The sequence below is a fragment of the Polypterus senegalus genome, chromosome 5 (genome assembly GCF_016835505.1).
Source record: "Polypterus senegalus isolate Bchr_013 chromosome 5, ASM1683550v1, whole genome shotgun sequence".
NCBI lineage: Eukaryota > Metazoa > Chordata > Cladistia > Polypteriformes > Polypteridae > Polypterus > Polypterus senegalus.
In genome coordinates this window covers 77,092,042-77,110,714 of record NC_053158.1, presented here as the reverse complement: position 1 = coordinate 77,110,714, position 18,673 = coordinate 77,092,042, and the positions used below count along the sequence as shown (strand labels likewise).

The 18,673-nt window shown below is 39.1% G+C and overlaps 1 non-coding gene across 1 annotated transcript; it reads right to left on the bottom strand.

Annotated features, from left to right (window-relative positions):
• Positions 1-17,803: 17,803 nt before the first annotated feature.
• trnag-ucc lies at positions 17,804-17,875 on the bottom strand. The gene has a single exon. It is a non-coding gene; the product is annotated as a tRNA-Gly (tRNA).
• Positions 17,876-18,673: the final 798 nt, after the last annotated feature.

Genomic DNA, 18,673 nt, shown 5'->3' with positions numbered 1-18,673 from the left:
GATTGTCCATAACGAACACCATGTTCAAGCATAAGGGTGTTCATATGTGCACTTGGCACCAGGACACCCTAGGCCTCAGTTCGATGATCGACTTTGTGGTTGTGTCATCGGACTTGCGGCCATATGTCTTGGACACTCGGGTGAAGAGAGGGGCGGAGCTGTCAACTGATCACCACCTGGTGGTGAGTTGGCTTCGATGGTGGGGGAAGATGCCGGTCAGACCTGGTAGGCCCAAACGTGTTGTGAGGGTCTGCTGGGAATGGCTGGCAGAGTCCCCTGTCAGAAGTAGCTTCAACTCCCACCTTCGGCAGAACTTCAACCACATCCCGAGGGAGGTGGGGGACATTGAGTCCTTATGGGCCATGTTCTGTGCCTCTATTGTTGAGGCGGCTGACCGGAGCTGTGCCTGTCGTGGCAGCTATCCCCGAACCCGTTGGTGGACACCGGCGGTGTGGGATGCCGTCAAGCTGAAGAAGGAGTCCTATAGGACCTTTTGTCCTGTGGGTCTCTGGAGGCAGCTAATAGGTACCAACAGTCCAAGCAGAATGCGGCTTCGGTGGTTGCTGAGGCAAAAACTCGGGCATGGGAGGAGTTTGGGGAGGCCATGGAGAACGACTTTCGGATGGCTTCAAGGAGATTCTGGTCCACTGTCCGGTGTCTCAGGAGGGGGAAGCAGTGCAGTGTCAACACCGTATATGGTGGGGATGGTGCACTGCTGACCTCGACTTGGAACATTGTGTGTCGGTGGGGGAGTACTTCAAAGACCTCCTCAATCCCACTAACATGCCTTCCAATGAGGAAGCAGAGCCTGGGGACTCTGAGGTGGGCTCTCCCATCTCTGGGACTGAAGTCACCGAGGTGGTCAAAAAACTCCTTGGTGGCAGGGCCCCGGGGGTGGATGAGATACGCCTGGAGTTCCTTAAGGCTCTGGATGTTGTAGGACTGTCTTGGTTGACACGCCTCTGCAACATTGCATGGACATCGGGGACAGTGCCTCTGGATTGGCAGACCGGGGTGGTGGTCCCCCTATTTAAAAAGGGGACTGGAGGGTGTGTTCCAACTACAGAGGGATCACACTCCTCAGCCTCCCTGGAAAAGTCTATTCAGGGTTTTCTGGAGAGGAGGGTCCGTCGGATAGTTGAACTTTCGATTCAAGAGGAACAGTGTGGTTTTTGTCCTTGTCGCGGAACAGCGGACCAGCTCTACGCCCTTGGCAGAGTTCTGGAGGATGCATGGGAGTTCGCCCAACCAGTCTATATGTGTTTTGTGGATTTGGAAAAGGCGTTCGACCATGTCCCTCGGGGAATCCTGTGGGGGGTGCTCCGGGAGTATAGGGTACTGGACCCCCTGATAAGAGCTGTTCGGTCCCTGTACAACCGGTGTCAGAGCTTGGTCCGCATTGCCGGCAGTAAGTCGAGCCCGTTTCCAGTGAGAGTTGGACTCCGCCAGGGTTGCCCTTTGTCATTGATTCTGTTCATAACTTTTTTGGATAGAATTTCTAGGAGCGGGCAGGGTGTTGAGGGGGTCCGATTTGGTGGACTCAGGATTGGGTCACTGCTTTTTGCAGATGATGTTGTCCTGTTTGCTTCATCAGGCCGTGATCTTCAGCTCTCTCTGAATCGGTTCGCAGCCGAGTGTGAAGCGGCTGGGATGGGAATCAGTACCTCCAAAATCGAGACCATGGTCCTCAGCTGAAAAAGGGTGGAGTGCCCTCTCAGGGTTGGGACAGAGATCCTGCCCCAAGTGGAGGAGTTCAAGTATCTTGCGGTCTTGTTCACGAGTGAGGGAAGAATGGAGTGTGAGATCGACAGGCGAATCGGTGCAGCATCCGCAGTGATGCGGGCTCGGCATTGGTCTGTCGTGATGAAAAAGAAGCTGAGCCGTAAGGCAAAGATCTCAATTTACCCGTCGATCTACGTTCCTACCCTCACCTATGGTCATGAGCTGTGGGTAGTGACCAAAAGAACGAGATCGCGAATACAAGCGGCTGAAATGAGTTTCCTCCTCAGGGTGTCTGGGCTTACCCTTAAAGATAATGTGAGAAGCTCAGTCATCCGGGTGGGGCTCAGAGTAGAGGCGCTGCTCCTCCGCATCGAGAGGAGTCAGATGAGGTGGCACCGGCATCTGATCAGGATGCCTCCTGGACACCTCCCTGGAGAGGTGTTCTGGGGATGTCCAACCGGGAGGAGGCCCCGGGGAAGACCCAGGACATGCTGGAGGGACTATGTCTCCCGGCTGGCCTGGGAACACCTTGGAATTCTCCTGGAAGAACTAGAAGAAGTGGCCGGGGAGAGGGAAGTCTGGGCCTCTCTGCTCAAGCTGCTGCCCCTGCAACCCGACCTCAGATAAGCGGAAGAGGATGGATGGATAAATGTTTTCTGAAAACCCAGTCAGGTGGCCAAGTAGCATCATGACAAGAATATGCAAAGAAGTAGTGGCACAGTGGAAAGATGATTCAGTTCCTTAGTAAAATTCACACTCATTGATATGGACATAGTTTGGGTTTTAGAGTTCGAATGTAGAAGAAAGTGTGATATTGAAGAAAAAAAACTGCAAGCAGTGTGGTATACTGGTTAAGGTTTTGGACCTCAAACCCTGAGTTTGGGTTAGGGTTAGACTTAGGGTGGGGGATACCAGCCTAGGCTGGCAAAACACTAGTTCACTCATCGCACTATTAGTTTTAGTTAAAAATATTCAAATCAATTATTTTATAATGTGTACACAAAACAATACCCTAATATGTTTTTTTGGTCATATTATCTACTATTTAGATCATTGGGAAAAAAGGTATTAAGACTCTTGATCCACTCTAAGAGCCGAATCTTGTTCCAATATGTTTCATGCTCCAGTGCAACGAATTGGCCAGCCTGTGCAAAATGCCTGTATAGCCTTGTCTGTTTCTGCTGGTTTTCAATCCATCTGAGATGTTGTGTGCGCCTAGCCTTGACACTATTTTTTGTTTCCCCTATGTAAATCATGCAACAGGTTTGGCATTTTATAGCATAAATACAATTAATGGTGGTAAGGGATGACTCCTGAAAAATGGGGCACTCCACCGATGTAAAATGGTTACTGATAATTTTTTTGTTTTTATACAGGATCTTCCAAGCACATTTATTTTTATTTATCCTTGTGCAAGATGCCCTGACCAGCACATCCTTTAAGTTTTTGTTCCTCCAATAAGCTGCCATAATTTAATACTTTTTCAAATCCTCATCTAAGTGCTGAGCCTCTTGGAGGATACTCCTCAACACTCTCACCACTCCTTGGGCATGTGCCGAAAATGTAAACACCATAGGGAGAATATTCTTTTCTGTTAGTGTCACTGCCTATTCATTATCCATCATTTGTTCCGTCCCTTCCCTTGTCTCCATTCTCTTGTCCCACTCCTTCATCCACTCTCTCACTTCCCTGAATAACTCTTCCTCTCCCAGAACTCGTTCCCCCTCCAGGTGATTTATGTACACCTCCAAATTCTCCAAATTCAAACACCAACCACCCTCCGTTATCACTTCCAGAAATTTTTCTTTAAATTCCCTTCCCACCTACCTCGCACTCCAATCACTAAAAATGAAATACACTTTCCCATCTACCTTTTCTCCATCATATAAATTAAATAATGGACTCTGATCATACCAATAGTCCCGTTGCCCTAAAAAGACATATTAACCTCAGGATATGGCCTGGGGGTATTTAATTCTGCTCCTAACCGAAGGATGTTAAGTTCAGGGTTTGATGGGTGGGGGGAGGGAATGGAGGTCAATTCTGAATCCAAAACAGAAGAATTATAATCCGGTGCCTAAAAGGAAAATTTTAGCTTTAGGGCCCAAAAGGGGGGTCTTAGCCTTAGGGCATTGTAGGACGAGCTGAACCTCAGGGCCTAAAAGAAGAGAATTAACATCAGGGGCTAACAAAAGATTATTAACCTCAGAGTTACAAAACATAGAATCCTCCAGGATATTTAGTTCTGCCCTTACCTCACAGTTGTTAAGTTTAGGATTTGTTGGAAGGAAGGCCAATTCTAAATCTAAACCGAAGTACAGTACTTAAATCAAAGCCTAGAATAGAAGTAAGGAGACTGGATGATTGTGGATTCGCTTCCCGGTTCCTCCGTGTGGATAGTGCTTTGAGTACTGAGAAAAGCACTATATAAATGTAATGAATTATTATTATTATTAAGTTTTAGCCTTAGGGCACAAAAAAAGGGCCTTAGCCTCAGGGCTTTGTAAAGTAATCTTAACTTCAGGGCCTACAAGGGAGACATCAACATCACGGACTAGTGAAAAATTATTAACCTCAGGGGAAAATAATGCATTGAACAAATTCTCCTTATCTAATAATTAAGGCCCTGTGAGTACAGATAAATATCCATCCCAAAAAGTTCTCAATTTAAAATGTGGAAGGGGTAAATCATATATCCCACTAGCAGAATACCCGCTCTTCGCAGCGGAGAAGTAGTGTGTTAAAGAAGTTATGAAAAAGAAAAGGAAAAATTTTAAAAATAACGTAACATGATTGGTAATGTAATTGTTTTGTCATTGATATGAGTGTTGGTCTCATATCTGTATATATATATATATATCATTTTGCTGAACGAGACTCAAAGGTCCGAGTCGGTAAAATGATCCGAACTTCCCATCACTACTGTGTTAGCTGCGGAGCTCAGCTCAGAGCGAAATGAGGTAAATGGGAGGGGAGATGATGACGTGACTCCTCCACCCGCCTTAACTGTCAATCCCCCACAAACACAGTCTCTCAGAATTTGCATAAGCACAGCCCTTCACATGCAATTTTAACTTAGTTACAAAGTGATCAAAACTCTCGTTTATATCCTGCGCCGTCTCATTAAACTTGTATCCCGCATTACCCGTGGGCATGACAAACGCCAGCGGCAGCCTGTCTATGAACTTAATTTAAACCTTGTTTCCGAAGTAGCAGCACTCATGAATATGGTTGTATATGTCACTCGCTCGCTTCTTATTGTTTCACTGCCTTCTCAATTATATAATGCATGTTTTCTTCAGCGCTTTTTGGAGCTCTTCCTGGTTTTCAACGCACTGCGTTGACAGTCAGTTCACGTGAGTACATGGGAGGCGTGGTGATGTCACACGAAACTCTGCCCCCACGGCTTTTGAGCTCAACTCCATTACAGTAAATGGAGAAAAATAGCTTCCAATTATGACCATTGCGCGTAGAATTTCGAAATGAAACCTGCCCAACTTTTGTAAGGAAGCTGTAAGGAATGAGCCTGCCAAATTTCAGCCTTCTACCTACACGGGAACTTGGAGAATTAGTGATGAGTCAGTGAGTCAGTCAGTCAGTGAGGGCTTTGCCTTTTATTAGTATAGATAACTTATTTGAGATGTCTTTAAGGGCAATCATTTTTATTAAGCAGCAGTTGGATATCCCAGATAGGCAAGGTTACAGAAAGAAAGGCAGAAAAAGAGGCCGAATATCGTTGTTCAAGACCAAAATCTATTAAATAGTCCATTCCAAAATATTGGACTCATGAACGGCAAGAACATATAGACCACAGGCTAAAATACAACCCACACCACGACAATTGCCGGTTTTTATTTTCACAACAGTTCTTATTTTTATATCATACCATTTCCTCAAATGAATCAGACCAAGTTAACCATGACAGATTACTCATATCGAAAGAACCAATATCCCTATCCAGGAATTGAGGAATTCCTGTAAATTTATTCAAGGAAGTACCTGGCAAAATTAAATATTTTTGTGGTTCGCCATTACTTCCGTTTTAATCTCCCGGGGGAATCTCGTGTAATTCCTCCTCCTTAATGCTGTAAACAGGATTTGAATGGCCTCATACGTGTATTCAATATTAGTATTGATCCAAAAAAACCTTATCAGTTGGGATTTCATTATCACCCTAAAAGTGTGTTTTGGGTGACAACTGTCCTTCTGGAGCAAGGCATGCGTTTTATAAGTTTTAGAATTGAGTCTCTTACTATGTGGCGAAATCTGCTGAAAGTATAACCTCATATCCAAGAAAGTCACCATGTCAAAACTTGTCTCAGCCGTGAGTTTAATCACTGGATGGGTGGTATTCAGGATAATATTAAAATTATTTTTGATATTCCTCCCTCATATGCATCCCCATGCGAAAGATGTCATCCACAAGTATAGGAGAGGGAGCCTACAACATCTAGCGAATGCTGTCAGCTCCCACTCAGATATGCAAATATTAACATAGATGGGAGGGAACTTCTTCCCCATAGCTGTCTCATGAATTTGCAGATATAATCTGCCATTAAATTCAAAATCATTATTCTTGAGACTTAATTCCAGCAATTGCAACAGGTGATTATCAGGTCTCCCTGGATCTGGATATTTTCTAAAAATAATTTGTACAGATATCAAACCCAGCTCAATATCTATATTTGTATACAGGGCCCCCAGTCCAATGCATAAATAAAGGCCCGTTCTGGAAATACTTGGTTACTGATTAACTGTAGAAAATACTATTTTTAACAAAACTATTATGTCGATGTGATAGAGGATTCAAATAATACTCAACAAATTTGGCAACTCTGTATGATTCAGAAGAACAGTCCGAGACGATGGGTCTACCCGGGGGACTTGAAACGGCACTGTCCATTTTTCAGGTGGTTTGTGTACTTTAGGGAGGAGATAGAATTTTCTAAACGAAGAATCAGATGGCTCAGACAAATACCTCTTCTGCTTAGCAGTAATGAACCCCTCCTTCCTGAAGACCATTCAAGATTTTCAAGACTTTAATTTTATTTTTATCCTGAATAGACTTTTTAAGGGGACGGTAATGAAATCGATTGTTCAACTGCCGCTGGGCTTCCTGAATGTATTGGGCTCTATCCAGAATTACTGTCACAGAGCCCATGTCGGCAGGCTTAATAATTATATTTTTGTTCCTTTTAAGGTATTGTAAGGAACATCTTTCTGCTTCTGTTAGATTATGTGATAGGGATAACAGGTTATTAATTAAATTAAGATCTTTTTAATCATTCTCGATCAAATCTAAAATCACCTTATCCACATCCTCATCTTTCGGAACCCAGTGTGATGGTTCAATAAACCTCCTTGGTGCATCGTCTGTTTCATAGTCAAAAAAATCAAGTAATTTTAACATCCTATGGTACTGTCACACATCCCTCCTGATTTCCTCTGTGTCTACTTCTAAAGGGGTCGGAATAAATGTCAGACCTCTCTGTAACAAGATTACATCGTTGTTCATCAATCTAAAACTGTCACTCATATTCATTATGTTTACTTCTTGAGAGGGTACGAATCTGGTTGACCTTTGTAACAGTTTAAAGATTCAAATCAATGATCTGCAATATGAAAAGCCTGACCTGCATCCAAAACTTGGCTCACTAATATTATGACCTCACAAAGCTCTTTTGGTTGATCTTGCAATGAGTAAGGTATCTTACCAAACCAAATCTCTGCCGTAGGGAATTTAATTTTAGCTATTTCAATTAAAGAAGAAAATCTGTTTCTTATGTTGGTCTCTCTAAGTAAAAGGTGTTTGTTACAGTCATTAAGACCAATACAAAACAGAACTTTTAATATTCCATTGTAACAGATTTTATTCCCTTAACAATATTTACCACCTCTTGAACTATAGCACCCAGGAAACTATGTATTTCCATGTCAGACTGTCTATACAACGGAATCCTTGATATATTGGAATCACCAAGTACAATTTCACTGGATCAAAGAATAGCTTTTTCTTCCTGCAATTTTCATGCCTAACAGGCCGGTCCACTATTTCTAGTTCATAACAACATCTAGCGGAAGGGTTAGGTTTAGGGTAGCGGACAAGAGCCATAAGGCTAGGTTCAGGCACTCTGACCAACCATTTAGAACATAAATATACAGTAATCCCTCGCTATATGGCGCTTTGACTTTCGCGGCTTCACTCTATCGCGGATTTCAAATGTAAGCACATCTAAATATATGTCACAGATTTTTCGCTGGTTCGCCGCTTTCTGCGGACAATGGGTCTTTTAATTTAGGTTACATGCTTCCTCAGTTTGATTGCCCAGTTGATTTCATACAAGGGACGCTATTGGCGGTTGGCTTAAAAGCTACCCAATCAGAGCATGTATTACATATTAACTAAAACGCCTCAATGCTATAAGATAAGCTTCCCGCGTGGCGCTTGTTTGCTTCTCTCTATCTTTCTCACTCTCTCTGCCTGACGGAGGGGATGTGAGCAGAGGGGCTGTTTGCACAGAGGACACGGACGCTCTTCTACAAAATGCCGCTTTATCGCGGTGCTTCTGTATACTTAAAAGCAGGTATTGATTTTTTGATTGTTTGCTTTTCTTAGCGAGCGCTCTCTCTGACATTTTCTGCTCCTGACGGCGCTCCTTTAAAGATAAGATATATTTGCTTTCTTTTAATTGTGAGAAAGAACTGTCATCTCTGTCTTGTAATGGAGCACAGTTTAAACGTTTGACTAAAGGGTGTTATTTCATGTCTATAGGGCTCTAATAATATTAACAGTGTGGGAGAGTTTATAAGGGCTTAAAATATAAAAAAATAACCATACAAACATATGGTTTCTACTTCGCGGATTTTCACCTATCGCGGGGGGGTCTGGAACGCAACCCCCGCGATCGAGGAGGGATTACTGTACTTTAATTATTAATAACAATTATCTAGGAATTACTTATTCAAGCTAAGTAATTTAAAAAAAAACAAAAAAATGACCATTCGAAGCGATACTATACGTTCATCCATCCCTTATTTTTCATTTAGATCCCTTGGTGAAAATGTATCTAAGGCTTCTATCCAAAATCTCTCCCTCTTAAGACTTTGTATCTTTGTCCAAAACCTGATATTCTATACAAACATTATTGGATGGTAAACATTTTCTGCAAAATGTTTATACAGAACAGACTGTTTATTTTGATTTTCTGTCAATCTGAAGCGCTGAATAAATCTTGCCTTCAATGAGTCTTTTGTTTTCCTGATATAATTGCCCCACAGTCCAAACACTGAATCGCATAAATGCAGCTTGTGGATTGGAATTGAAATTTTTGAAAAATTGGAACTTTGAACCTGGAAAATATATTATAAATTATTTTTTAGAGGTGAATGGAATGATACGAGCATTTATTTTTCTGTTTAGTAGTATATGATGCATTTACTAAAATATCTTTAAGATTTTTGTTTTTACGGTATACTGCAATTAATTTAAAAGATTGCAATGGTTGAAAATTGTTTTGTACTTGTTGAGCCTGGAGTTTAATTAATGATATACATCTTGGTATTCTAAAATGTTCAGAGAGCTGTAATATCATGTAATGTATTATTTGTGGCAATCACTGTGTAAACGCTCTTGTAGGCTTAAGGGAAAGCCAAAGAAGCACAGAGTGATTACTGACTGGGTTGGGAAACACATAGAATATGAAGCATTTAACATGCTACTTTAGTTACAATGGAATTTGAGAAACTCTAGTAAATTAAGCATCAGTTTTAAGATAGAGTTTACAACATTCTACTTTAATAAAAAAATAAAATATGCGATTAAAGTGGAAATTTCAAGATTAAAGTTTACATTGCAACTTTAATCTCAACCTACACCTTTTTTTCCACTATGTCCCTACTTTTTTCCTTCTCTGTGGCCCTAATTTGCTTCCATATGACACTCAGACACTCACCTTTTCATGTTGACTTTGACATCTGACCAGTTCGTTTTTGAAATTCTTTTTATATGTGTATTTACCATTGTCTTTTAAGAAAATGCCGGATGGAAGAGACTATTTACATTGATTTGCATATTCAAATATCCAAAATTCTGGGAGGAGTGGGATGGGGTCATAAGTGTGTGCATGTGGATTAAAATGCATGTTGATTGGGATTTATAAAGGGGAAGTGCATTGAACCTTGCCTACACACACTTTTATGCATCAGATTTTTTTTGTGTCTGCACATTTCTGTTTTTGTCTGTATCCCATGTTTTAGTATGAGTTCTATGCACAGTGTTATGATTAAAATCAAAAGGAGTGGGCCTGTTTAATGATTAGGTCAAATATAGGTTATCTTATTTTGGATGATTTAGTAGAATGGTCCTTAAACAATCGGGTTGAATTATTATGCTCTGTAAAAATCTAATACCTTTAATTTTCTGTGATAATGATGAATATCCCCTTGTAATTCCTCCATGTCCACACTGGATGGTGTTATGATGAATGTCATAGCCTTCAGTAAAAGTGAAACATCTGACTTGTGACGGCCCTTAACCCATGGAAATGTTTAACTACTTCTGCCAGCCGTTCAAAATTAAACCTGCTGATTCTTGTGCCCAATGTATATCATCTCCAGGGGCTAAATCAATAGTGTCTGGGTCAGAAAAGTGTAAAATATTAGGACATTTTGATTAAACATCATTTACTGGATAACTATTAATTTCTAATGTGGAGTTGTAGAAATGGGGAATCATACATAAATTAGACTCTTAAATAAAAAGATGTGCATAATCTTGACAACCCAAGGACAAGGCTTCTGTTTGTGGACTTCAGCTCTGCATTCATTGCAATAAACCCAGAACTCCTCTCCTCAAAACTCACCAAGCTTTCCATCCCTGCCTCAACCTGTAAGTGGATAACCAGTTACCTGACAAATAGGAAACAGCAGGTGAAACTGGGAAAACCCACATCTAGGTATTGTACGATCAACACGGGTGCCCCCCAGTAATGTGTGCTCTTCTCCCTCTACACTAATGGCGGCACCTCTAAACATATCAAATATGCGGGTGACACACCCATCATTGGGCTCATCAGGAATGGTGATGACTCTTTATATAGATGGGTTGAGGAGCTGGCCTTTTGGTGTAGGTAGAACAATTTGGAGCTAAACTGTCTCAAAATCTATGGAGATGACAGTGGAATTTAGGAGAGGTCCCACAATATTACCTCCCCTCTCCATACTTAATACTCCAGTGAAAGTTGTGGAAGCATTCCCATTTCTAGGATCCATAATCTCCCAGGACTTGAAATGGAACACCAATGTAGGGTTATTCATAAAAAAGGTATAACGGTGAATGTACTTCCTGTTACAGCTGAGGAAGTTCAGTCTTCCACAGGACCTGCTGATTCAGTTCTACACAGCAGTCATTGAGATTGTTCTCAGCTCATCCATCACAGTGTGGTTTGAATAAAGTGACTAAACATAACAAAAACAGGCTACACCGAATATTCACTTCCACCAGTCTGCCCACCTTACTGGACCTATTCTACAATCATGAAACATGCAGGGAAAATCATCACCAAACCCTCACACCAAGGCCACGACCTTTTCAAACTTCTTCCATCAGCCAGGTCTTATAGGTTGATATAAGCCAAAACAAGTCAATATAAGAACAGTTTTGTTTTTTCCCACAGGACGTCATGCTCACAATCAACAACATTTGTTTATTTAACACTTTTTCATACAAACAATGTAGCTCAAAGTACTTTACAAGAAAGCAAGTTATTATAAAACATCAACAAACAAGATTAGGCAATAATATTATACAGAATGTAATAAAGAAAAAAGTATAGTCGGATGGCCAGTGGGACAGAAAATTTTTTAAAAACTCCAATTAGACTGGGAAAAAAAAAACAAAATCTGCAGGGGTTCCAATGCCAAATTACCATCCAGCCCCCACTAGGCCTTTTACCTAGCATAGGTGTTCTAAATCTGTCCTTATGGTTTTCAGGCTTCACATGGAAGAATTTGATTATGATGGTCATGTGGACATCTGGGACACCCACCATTCAACCCATAAACACAGGGGGTAGCATGTTATCTTGATCAGGTGGTGGTGGCGCAGATCACCACCACAGAAGAACCAGAAAAGACAGCAGAGAATAGTAGGGATTAGTAGGGAATTGCAGAACCTGAGGAAAATGATAATTCAATGCCCATATAGTCTAATAGGGATACAACTAAAATGTAACTTTGAAAAAGCCATTTTAAAATAATGGGTTTTTAACAGTTTTTTAAAATTGTTCTACAGTATTAGCCTATTCCAGATTTTAGGTGCAAAATAGTAAAAGACTGTCTCACCACTTCTTTTCAGGTTGGCTCTTGGAATTATAAGTAGACCTTCATTTGAAGATCTGAGATTATGTCTTGGAGTGTAAGGGGACAGACATTTCAAAATATAGGACATGGGTAGCGAACATGGCCACACTAAAAATGGTGAAATGTGCTCAGGTTTTCTTTTTGTAGTTAATATCCTTGATGCTGCATTCTGCACTAACTGTAACTGATTTATGTCTTTCTTAGGTAGTCCTGTAAGGAGTGCATAACAGTAATCTAGCCAACTACAAAACAAAAGCGTGAACTAATTTTTCAGTATCTTGTAAAGTTATAAGAGGTCTAACTTTAGCTAATTTCCTTAAGTGAAAAAATGCTGTCCTAGTAATCTGATTAGTATGTGATTTAAAATTTAGGTCAGAGTCAATAGATACTCCTAAATTCCTTACCTCCAACTTGACTTTTAAGCCTAACAAATCCATTTTATTTCTTATACCCTCACTATATCCGTTTTTGCCAATAACTAAGATTTCTGTTTTCTACTTATTTAGTTTGAGAAAGTTACTGCTCATTCATTCCAAATTGCAATTAAGACACAGGATCAGGGAGCGAAGAGTGTCAGGGTCATCAGGCGCTATCAATAAATACAGCTTTGTGTCATTTGTATCGCTGTTGTAGCTCACCTTGTGTTTTGAGATAATCTGACCTAATGGAAGCATATAGATCGAAAAGAGCAGTGGAGCCAGAATAGATCCTTGTGGTACACAATATAGAATATCATGGGTCTCCGAGGTATAATCACCACAACTAACGAAGAATTGTCTACCTGCTAAGAAAGACTGAAACCAACTTAAGACATTGCCAGAGAGGCCCACCCATTGACTAAGGCACCCCATCCCTTAGGCCTCCCAGGGTCTTGCAATACTGTTTACATATTGTTAATACTTGTTTTTCAGTGTTTATTTCAACATTTATTAAGAAAAAGAGAGAGCAACATATATCAGGAACAGGAGTAAACAGTCATCATGGTTTTGAATGGGAGGGTTGTGCTTGACTAATATGGTGGAATTCTATGAGGCAGCAACAAAAGTATGTGATAAAAGAGGTGTATATGATACCATTTATCTCAGATTTCAGAAAGCCTTTGATAAGGTTTCACATGGGAAGTTTGGTTTTCCTAGATGAAAAGTCAATGGCAAACTTAAAGGAAAAAACCACATCTGAAACAAATAAATTTAAAATGTTAAAATGGAAAAAAGTACACAGAAATTGGACAGAGATGGCAGGAAAAGCATATCATGGTCAAAATCCTGGAATTATTTTTTCTGTGTTGCAGATGACACAGATATCTGGCATGTATTTAATGAAGAAGCCATCTGAGGACCAGTAGGGTGTTTGTTTCTCAATATTCAGACTGTCATGTATTTTTCCTCTTATGTAGTCGCCCATCTGGACCTTCCCTCTTTTCTTTCCTGCTTAGAACCATCTTCTCTCAAGACAGTAATAGATACTTTTGTATGAAATCTTCCATTTCTTGACAACCTATCACATGAAATAATTGGCAGTTTCATTTGGGCATAACAGAAGTTTAGGAATGCCAGTACCTTGCAACCCAAGGAAAGACAATGTACTGTTCTTGTTTTTACTATAGTAATAAGGTTTCTCTAATAACCAGTTCAATTTTAAACTTAACTAAGGATAAGTTAAGGGACTTGATCATTGGGAAATTTCTGAAAATGGTGCTTTGCAGTAATACAGTATGTGAATAATAAGAATCTGATGTATCAATCAGTAATAGAGCCATTAGCCAACACTAATGGTTTCTGGGTTGAAATTTTTTAATTACTTTAATGATATTCTGAAGAAAAAGGTATCAATTTCTATTAAAAATATGAAATGTTTGGGTGATTCCACCCTTTTGAATGCTAGTGTACATAAAAGATCTTACCAGGAATATAAATATCAATCTGGTTAAGTTTATAAATGATACTCGACTAGATGAAGATGATGTAGAATCAGCTGATTCATTACGGGGGGAACTTGGGCAGCATACATGTTTAGGCAGGTCTGTGGCATATGAAATTTAAAGTACGTAAATGTCAAGTATTACACGTAGGAAGTAAAAATGTTAGATATGAAAACACAATGGATAGTCAAAAACTTGAAAGTACACCTTATGAAAAGGACCTGGCAGTCATAGTGGACTTTTAGAACGTTCTCACAAAGAACCACAGACATACAGAATATATTACCAAGTAGTGTGTTATATATGGAAGATTATTCATTGTAAAGTTAAATGCAATGGTATTGAGTGGGTGGATTGTAATATATGAGCAAGTGCTGCATTTAATTTAATTATTGATTGCTCTTCCCTACACTGCCCAATTTTCGTGCCAATTATGCTTTTGTATTGCATTCTAATTCACATCTATAGTTTGTGAGTCATAACTAAAAGTAAAGCAAACCCATTGCATTTTGTTTAGAGGCTGCTCCAAGTGTATTAAATTTCAATTCAAGACCATGCATTAGTCATGCCAAAACTGAATTAATCAAATAACCAATCAGCATCAACTGTTGGGCTAACAGGGAATTGATAATGCAGGGGATCTGCCATCTCATTGAACATGTGGAAGCTGGTGAATGTAAATGATAATTTTATTCTCTTCTGTGTCGAAAGAAGAAGAAAAATTAACATCTGGTAATCACAGAAGGTATGAATAAAAAGCTGCAAAAAAAACAAGCTTGGTGACTCTAACAAATATTTCACTATATTCAGTATTTAATTAAAGCCTGTAGCAATCCAAACCTCAATAATTTAACCACATTGCTTAATTTAACACATTTAAAAAGAAAAATACTTTAAAAAGAAGAGTAATCATGTTGAGTAAGATCTAAAACATACTTTTCACTGTTTCATTTATTCATCACTCGACAGTCCACATTGATGAAACTTACACTTGTCACCAGAACGCCAAAATGTTTAGAATTTGAAGGCTTCTTACCTCAACTGTTGATGCCCCTTGTCCGACCATTTGACTCTGATCGGTCATTTGATTACATTCAGTTTTGCTTTAATTAATTTGCATGTTCTCGAATTGAAATGCAATACACTCGGAGCAGCCGCTAAGCAAAATGCAATATGTTTGATTTGCTTTTAGTTATAACGAGCAATCTATGGACATGCATCAAAATGCAGTAAGCTTTTTTATTGCGTTTTAAGCTGTCATGAACTTTGTATGCCACAGTGAAAAACAATCGTGAGAGTTATTACTGATAAATATGATTTTCACTAATTGCTTATATGTTGATTATATTGAAAGACTACTGTCCATGTTAACTGTTAACTTCTGCCTTTAGCACATTAAGAAAGCACAAATTAAAGCAAGATGAAGTATTGATAAGTGAACCGGATAATCTAGTCTAGCTGAATCCTGACTCTAGGGGTCCTGTTTATCAGTAACTAGCAAGGAAATAATAATTTAAACTAACCAAGCATTTCTATAATTGACAAGTGTATTTAAGAAGTTTAAGTCATTCATATCTTTCCACAAACAGATTGACTCAACATACTTGTCAACAAAGGTATTCTTCCTATCCCGAACTGTCTTCGTGATTTAACTTTGACAAAATTGATCGTTGGTTGATATGTTTTTAATTAGGGCACGATGAAATCATGTCAAAATTAAATGCCCCATATGGATATGTTTTGCATTGCATTGTGGTTAACACATTGGATTGCATTACATTTTGAGGTGAGTAGGACTGGTGAGCTTTGTTTGGCTGAATGGCCTGTTCTTATCTAAACTATTCTAATGTTTCAATAATCTAATGATCTAGTGTTTTACCCACTAAATGCATTTACTGTAAACTGTTTTGTTCTTTTAGCATTGCAGTAGTAGTCTGGTAACATGAGAAGCCAATTAAATTTAGGAATGCACAGTATTTGTTCAAAAGGCAGCAGTGATATTCTTACATTACTATTTTTTGTTTATTATTCTCATATTATTTTCCTCAGGTTCAATATACAGTACTTCAGGTCCTTTCATTCTTCTTTATATATGTATTATTGTATACAGCTTTTGTCACATTAATTGATACTAAAAATACATTAAGTGAACAAATGACCCAAATTTTTATACTAAAAAGTTTTCTGCAGTAAATAAAAAAAATGTTTTCAAAGTCAGCAGACAATGACTGCCATAAATATTCAGAATGGTGCATTTTTATTGTATTGCCAATAAACTCTTTTTCATTTGCAATAAATGTTCATCTGCACAAATTACCCTCTCTATGGAAAATCGACTGCCAACTAAGATAGGAGATTTACTAGAATTTTAAAAGTAAGTTTTGCAAAAGATATTAAAGTCAACATAAATTTCTTTGCGTGTGTAGATCCATTTCTCGTTAATTATTTAACATTTGTGTGCCAGTAAACACATTCTGTATATACTCAAAATGGAAAAAAATGTGATGCACACGCTGGGGGGTATTTCATGGAGACAGAGTAGGCTCAATTATAGCCCCTGTGGATAAATATTTTTGAATGAAAATAATAAATCTGATACAAAATTAAATCCATTCAGCCTATCTGGAAAGACAAGCACATAATGGTTTTATACAAAAACAAATGGTTTCCTGTTGTTTTTAGTTAGGAACAATTTCAACTTTCTAATAATATTATTGCACAATTTTGCATCACTTTATTTTTGCAAAGCATAAGCTCATAAGTGTTGCCTACCTACTTAACATGATGGGATTTTAACGTTTCTAATTAATTTTGACTCAAGGAGGAAGCAAGACAACACCGTTTAAAGCTTTTCATTGCATCTGTCAGTGCATGTGAAAATATTATATCCTGTAGTTTCCCAGCTTCACAATTTCAACAACTAGTTATTGTATTGTTATAAATATTTCAATTGCTAAGAATGTGTCAATGCTGTGGTGAAATTAAACAGTGAAAAATGACTTATTTCATAAATATACTGGATGCAGGTATAATTCAGACTGCCAGAGGAGTCTGAGAATGCGGGATACCAGGAGGTCTCTATCAAACTGTTTTAGCTGTCACTTAAATTATTAATAGTTGTTTTTAACATTACAGTATTGAACATAAAGCTGGCAGTGGGCAGAGAGGTTTTTTAAGAAATGTTACATTTTTTAAACTTACTGAAGGGTACATAACATCAATCTCCTTGGGGATAGAAAAAAACTTAAAAAGTATTTTGTTGTAGGCTTCCTCTGTGAAGTAAGCCTATTCTAAAGGCTGTGGGGCAACTGTCAGTCATTTTGTGGGATCTGGAAGAGAGTAGTCTGTACATTCAGAGCTTATAAAAAGGACGTTTTCACATTTTACTGTAATACAACATTGAACCACAGTGGATTTAATTTGGCTTTTTTGACAGTGATCAACAAAAAAAGATTCTTTAATGCCAACGTGAAAACAGCCCTCTCTGCAAAGTGGTCTAAATTAATTACAAATAAAAAACAAAATAAAACATTGCACAAAAAGTCAATCTTTTAATATGGCACATCTAAATCACCACTGGTGCAGCCAACTGCCTTTACAATTGACATAGTTAGTTCAATAATGATAATAATTCATTACATTTATATAGCGCTTTTCTCAGTACTCAAAGCGCTATCCACACAGGGAGGAACCAGGAAGCGAACCCACAATCTTCCACAGTCTCCTTACTGCAAAGCAGCAGCACTACCACTGCGCCACCTGTGAGGACATTTCAGGACGGCTCATTAACGTCTAACTCTGTGCGTTAGCTGGGAATCGAACCCAGGTCAACCACTTGGAAGGCAGCTATGCTCACCACTATACCACCAACGCATTTAATGGAGATCACATGTCTGCAGTCAAGGGAGTTTCAGCTGATTGTAGTATAAATGCACTTTATCTGGATGGTCCAAGTGGTGGCGAGTCAGTATCAGGGCCTGATGTAAATTGATTATTAGGGAATAGAAAGAATATGACACAGCTGTAAATCTGGTTGTCCACAAAAATGTATTGATCATTAAAGAAGATAAGTGAGGGAGATCACCAAGAGAACATTAATAGCTCTAGAGGAGTTACAACCTAAAGTGAATGAGACTGGAGAGAATGTGCAAATGTAATGAGCTTGAATTCAGTGTTTTAACCCTTTAACCGCCAACTCCCTAAATATTCCCCACGCCAGGCGACATCTGGACAATTTTCGATTTTTACTTATTACATTTTATCAAGCAATATTTACCACTAAATGTTGTGCAAGTTCTAGAAATGGGCAAACGCGTAATAAAACACAAAAATGTACATTTTCTCAGGCTTCTGGATTTAGTGTCTACTACAAAACGGAACAGTCAAAAGCTATCGAAGTAGTTCGGTCAATTATACAAAGTAGTTTCATTCCCAGTATTTGAGTTTGCTGTGCCACAGGCCAAAGCAGGGAACTGCACAAACTTACATTCGTCTGGCAACACTGCTGAAATACTACTCATAGGATCCTCTTTGACAGTGTATACACAAAATATATAAATGTAACCTGAATTCTCAGCCAAGCAAAACATCTTGATACCAAACCGTGCCCTCTTCAAGCGGTCCTTCCACAACAATAAACTTTCATCAACTGCAACTGACGGGCCTGGTATG